Source organism: Rhipicephalus sanguineus, chromosome 8 (assembly GCF_013339695.2).
Source record: "Rhipicephalus sanguineus isolate Rsan-2018 chromosome 8, BIME_Rsan_1.4, whole genome shotgun sequence".
Taxonomy (NCBI): domain Eukaryota; kingdom Metazoa; phylum Arthropoda; class Arachnida; order Ixodida; family Ixodidae; genus Rhipicephalus; species Rhipicephalus sanguineus.
Genome location: NC_051183.1, coordinates 54,697,286 through 54,703,285, shown reverse-complemented (window position 1 = coordinate 54,703,285; position 6,000 = coordinate 54,697,286). Strand labels below are relative to the sequence as shown.

At 42.9% G+C, this 6,000-nt stretch overlaps 1 protein-coding gene across 5 annotated transcripts in view; it reads right to left on the bottom strand.

Annotated features, from left to right (window-relative positions):
* Positions 1-1,524: 1,524 nt before the first annotated feature.
* LOC125759539 (uncharacterized) overlaps positions 1,525-6,000 on the bottom strand; it is a 65,021-nt gene continuing 60,545 nt past the window's right edge. For all 5 annotated transcript variants that reach the window (XM_049418452.1, XM_049418453.1, XM_049418451.1 and 2 more), the window contains exon 5: positions 1,525-1,947. The gene's annotated coding sequence lies outside the window, so the exon portion shown is untranslated. The remainder of the gene's footprint in view (positions 1,948-6,000) is intronic.

The following is a 6,000-nucleotide window of genomic DNA, read 5'->3' as shown; positions in this document are numbered from 1 at the left end:
GCGTAGTTTAAAATTAGCTCCTTTTCAACAGTTTCTTCATGTTGCTCAAAGCAACGCAACGCATATACAAAAGTTTTTGTGCAGCTGCCGTTTGTCGCGCTTGATCCTTGCCACTGGACAATTTTTGGGGGGTCTCTCGGAAAATATAGCAGTCGCCAACCATCCTGGACTGATTTAGACACAGTGGCACACATCAGAAGGGCACTTCGCATAATGCCGCTTTGAGCTCACGGCTGGTAATTAGGCTAACCGATCCAATTACTTCGTACCGCATCGTTTTTGCTCAAGAAACATTCTCTGATCGTAGAGTATAAGGAAAATATGTTTCAGTCACCGCTCTCATGCCACAAAACTCTTGAAGAAGAAACAATTATTCCGGGGGAGTGCCGTGTTACTAACACTGTATAGACATGAGGATTTTTCTAAGCTGCCACTTGTCGCGCTTAATGTTCGCCGCGCAATTTTCCTTTTTGAGTCTCGGAAAATTCAACCCATCCTGGAATGTTTAGAGCACAATGGCACACAATAACTGGGCATTTCGCCTGACAGCGCAGAGTGAACGCTGAGTGAACGCCGGGCATGAAAATGGCGGACAGAGCTCCGAAAACTGGTTACGGCGGCTTGATCCCCGTGAAAGGATGTCCCCACTCTGTACGGAGGGGCGGGTGAGGAGGATATCGAGGCACTCTACGGCCACGGTGGCGGCTAGAAGGTGAAGTGTGACGGGCGAGAGCGAAGGGCTGCACGAATACACAATGAAAGATGGCGGTAACACCAGGTGGCGTTACCTGTGTCATATGTGCTTGCGGCGACGCTTGCCTGCTTTGCGTAGTGCCGCTAGACGTAGTAGCACCACTCCGAAGCACGCATGTACCCATTGGAATAAACCAGTGGGTGGCCGTCCGACACTGGCAATCGAACCCAGTACCTCCCATAATGGAAGCTCACGCCTAATCGTGTTGCTACTGACATGGTGAAAGTATCGGTGACAAATTTTCTGTGTCAATTTGATCAATCTGCGACGAAACTTCATAAAATCGAAAAACATTAAAATTTTTAAAAGCTGTAATAATACTTTCTTGAAAACAAGACCGACAGCGGGATTCGAACCACCGCCGTCACTTACGTAGCACTCTCTTCATCCCCCGACCACTGGAACGGCACAGATGACCATGTCTTGCAGTTGGTCTGCACATTCTTTTAAATGCTGTATTTCCATGTCTGAGCATTTGTACACACAACACTTCACAAATTTCAGTGGAATTGTAGCCAAAAAGGTAAAGTTACAGGAATATAACATTCAAGAAATTGAAAAATTTAAGATTTCCAAAGGCTATCATAGCCTCACCTTTTTGGTTGGAAAGTTCCCGAAAATTTAGTTCATCCACATAGGATTAATCTTCAAAATATCGATAAATTGAAGGTTTACAATGGCTACAGACTTACCTTCTAGCCTGGAAATTACCCCAAAATTAATTTTGTCCAAATAATAAAGAAATGCGACACTTGCATGACCACGCAATCTACTGGTGAATGTGAGAACACGATTCACATTTATTAGCAAAATATTTGCTCTAAGCAACCTCATCAAGCAACCAAGTGTTTGCTCGCAGAATCGGCACTTTGCCCTTCGCTGTCAATGTTAGAAGCGAGGAGACGATTTCACATCACACTCGTCTGTAGACACAGGTTGCATTGGAAAGGCCATGACACTGTTAGAAAGTCAAAGCCTTGACTTTCTTCCATGAGCAAAGTCCACTGTCACAGGTGATGACTTGTACTGGCTCTCCAATGACCGTGGCAGGGCCTTCTCTCTCTCCTTCTTCATTAACGGTGAGCTTGCTGGCAATCTGCACCTATCGTCACCATCTGCGATGCCGTCATCATCTGTGTACTCCTCCACTCGACTGCTGGTCCTCCTTCGATTTCCCAGAACTAGGGGCATTTCTGAAAGAGGTCAGAAGTCTAAGTGAGCTATGCTGCAAAGGTGCTGTAGAAGAATTAATAGCTGAGCTAGTCGGTAATAGTCTTTGAACATCTAGAAAACAGCGCAAAAATGACACAGACAAAAAAGATAGAAGGACACACCACAATACTGAATTTGCAGTTATATATATATTATTTGAAAATAGAAGTACGACAGTTAAATACTGAAAACCTATCGCCCATGTGCACGGTTCACACATGACATCTGAAAGCACCATCCTGAATCCTAAAAACCACCAACTAGCATAAAAAATTCCAATCACTTCCACGTGAACAGCCGCAAAGAAGTGAGCAGTGCATCAGCTCTCCCTCGATTGCCTTGCATGATAGTGTATACTGTATCTTGGAACATTCAGGACCACAGCAATCTTCTTTGCTGCTGTTCACATGGGAGTGGAATTTTCTAAGCTTGTTGTTGGTTTTTAGGATTCAAAGTGGTGCCTTCCGGCATCATGTGTGAGAAAGTCACTTGGGTGAAAGGTTGTTAGCATTTAAGTGTGCCTGTATTTTCAAATAAAATTTACTTGAGAGTTCAGTGCTGAAGTGTGTACTTCTATCTTCGTCTGTCTGTGTCGTTTTTGCACTGTTTTCAAGATGTTCAAGTGCAAAGGCCCACGAAACGTCGAAAAAACTTCTTGAAACCACTAGAAAAGTGTATACACGCCTTGGTATATTGTGCGAAGTTGAATAAACGTTTTCCATTAGAAGTTTTGTAGGAAACGATGAGAAAACGTTTTGTACAAGAAGTTTTTTCTAAAAGTTTACCAGACGTCTTTTTCTAGAGCATGTAGGGATGTTTGCTGCGCAAATTTCAGTTTTGGACGCTGCACGTCCTTGACGGTAAATTTTGATTGGTTTAACAGTGTGCGCAATGGAGAAAAAGTTGCTTTTAGGACGCGAAATTGACGCACTTGACATCTCTATGAGCAATAAACCATTCTATTGAAAGTTAGTGCACATGTTGTGTCTCTCCATTTTTGTTCTTGTGCTGCTTATCCGGAAAAAATTCTTGGCATGTGCTACCAACTAGGGCGCATTTTTTCCTAGACCAATGTCGCCCTGTGCTACAGCGTCCATTGTCTTTTAACCAAACTAGGCTCTTGTTTTTTTGTTTTTTTTTATGCTGGTGTAGGTGCATGCTTGACTGAAACATTTTCTTGGTTCATCGTGCCTTTTGTGTGCAGAATGAAATTAGAATTCCAGGTATTCCCAAAACCACAAATTTATTGACACACACCCCTGTGGAGGAACTCTCAAATGTTGTCTACTCAAGATTCTTTAACATATATCTAAATTTACTTCATTGAGACAAATTAAGCCACTGAACTGCTCCTATTGGTGTTTACAAATGTTCGATGATTTAGCAGAGTATTGCTACTTTGCTTGTGTGTTTGCCAAGCGAGCCTTCCGATTTTTGTTGCGCTGACATATGTCTGCTTGATGGAGACACCTTGTACTTTACTGTGCCTTTTGCTTGCAGGTTTTTGAACGAAGTCATCAATTCCATTGCTCCAGCCTATGTCAAGCGACCAACATATTGTTTGGAATTGCTACAATAAAGATTACGCATGACCAACAAGATTTGTTGAAATTTCGCATTTACTTTTGGAAGTGTGGCATAACGCATTCCATAAAACATACGTAATTAAAATTACCCGACATTAAAATGCTTACACTGTCTTGAGCAAAACTGATAACGCTAATGCCATGTCTAAATAAACAGGCCAGAAGAACACCAATTTTGCCGAGATAAAAAAATTCTTGAACACCGCGTGTCGCTGGAGCAGTTTCGACAAGCGGACTTTTCTTCAAGGCTGGAACTTGAAGACAAGTCGGTTTGTCAAAACTTTGGCTCCAGCAACATGCTAGTCAATTCGTTGCATCATGCCAGCGTTTTGCAATCACGTTTGGTTGTTCACTGTCAAGAGTGATAACTAAAGGAACGCCTGCGTAATATGGGATCAGATTGATTTCTGGAGCTTCTCTAGCCAGTAGAATTGTTAATTCAAAAAAGGCACAAGTTCAGGGGAAGATGGAAGTTTGAAGAGATGAGAAATTCTTGGATACGGGGTGTCGCTGGAGTCGGCGCTTCAACAAGCAAACTCGTCTTCTCCAAGGCTGTAAATTGACAAGTCTGCTTGTCGAGATGGCTCTAGCGAGACAGCGCGTCCAAGAATTTCTTATCTCTTCAAGCATCCGTCTTCCCCTGAACTCGTGCCTTTTTTTGAATTATCAATTCTGCTCGCTAGAGAAGCTCCAGGAATTAATCTGATGCCATATTACGCAGGCATTCGTTTAATTATCACTCTTGACAATGAACAACCAAACGTGATTGCAAAACACTGGCATGATGCAACGAATTGACTAAAGCAAGCTCCTCAACAAGCTGCTTCGCATGAAAAATAAATGCCTAAAAAGGCTTTTAAAAAGATCTAGCAAGAATTTTTCTAGAATTCTTGCAAGCAGATTTCTAGACTTCTAATAACGTGGCGTTAGCACAGCTACAGGAAGTTTTCAAGCTGCTTACATCTAAACAACAACTCGACTAAATTTCTAATATACTTTCGGACTTTCCTTTCCGGATGTTCATTAGAAGTTTTCTAGCTTTTCTTGTGTTTCGTGGGGGTGCTGTCAGTGTTGGAAGACTGGTGGCATGAGAGAATACAGTCTGAGGAAGCATAATATAATAATTTCTGGGGTTTTACTAGCCAAAATCGTGATATGACTATGAGGCACGCAATTGTGGAAGGCTAAGGATATTTCGACCACCTGGTGTTCTTTAATGTGCACCTAAGTACATCGGCCTCTAGCATTTTTGCCTCCGTCGAAAATGCAATCGCCGCAGCTGGGACCTAACCTACGACTTTTGGGTCAGCAGACGGGTGCCATGAGCACTGTACCAACGGCACGGCCGATTTGAGGAGGCATGCCAAGGCAGTGAGCAAAGAGGAATCGCTGCGAAATCTAAGGTGAAATTTGAAAACAATCACACGAATCCTAGCAAACATCTGCAATTCTGCGAGCCTAGCACTACCTCCTGAAGACAAACATTCAATATGAACAATCATCGTGGGAGTTGTGTGTGCCCCCCACATCATGACGCACTAGCTAAAAAGTGCACATAAGAGGCGTTCTTCAACTCAATCACATAAGAAAACCAGCCTTATAAAATGCAAATTTAGCTTCAACAACATATCATAATAGCAACTGCACATTGTTAATAGACAATTGTGACTTATCACCATGGCACTGATAAGCACAGTAATTACAGTACAAATTCGGTGATACAAATCTTGCAGTCACCAAAGGTATTCGCTTGAAATTTGTATCAACAGAAAACATAGAAAATTAGTATGCGACGAAAGAAAGCTGGCGTGTTTTCATTTATTGTTTCTCAGGGCCGCAGCAACGTCATGAACAGTTCTGAATGATTGCCAGTAAACTTTTTAGACGTCCGCGATAATACTTGTACTGGTTAATATATGGCGCGTGCACGTGTGTGCAATTAATGATCCAGGTGTGTTGTGACCCGTGACCGCTAAGAGCCCCTTCCAAATCCCAGTACAAATCGGAGAGTTGGCCGGCGTGCGCGTCCCGAATAATCGGGCATGTTGACGATGCGAGGCCTAGCTCCTTTGCCAAGACCGTCCGCTTCCTCTTTCAGTCCTCGTCAACCTATCATAGTACATCTGATTGCAAGGACATGGCTTGCATCGATGTGGCAGGCACGTGTAAACTCAGTACAATGAATAATGAGGGAAATGCTAGACGCCTAAAACACTGCAAGAAGAACGAAGAAGCACAGGAAAGGAGCATCCTTTGACACAGAATTAGCTCAAGTACTTGATGACGCAAAGGTGCTGAAGGTCTTTCGGCATGTGGACGATTTCTTAGTTACTTTATACGCTAACCCTTTGTTGACCACCACTAGCTCAGTGGATGAAATTCTAGCACTTTTCAGACAACATGCTAACTGCCTTTTGTTCACGCATAAGCTCCCCACTGACAATGGAT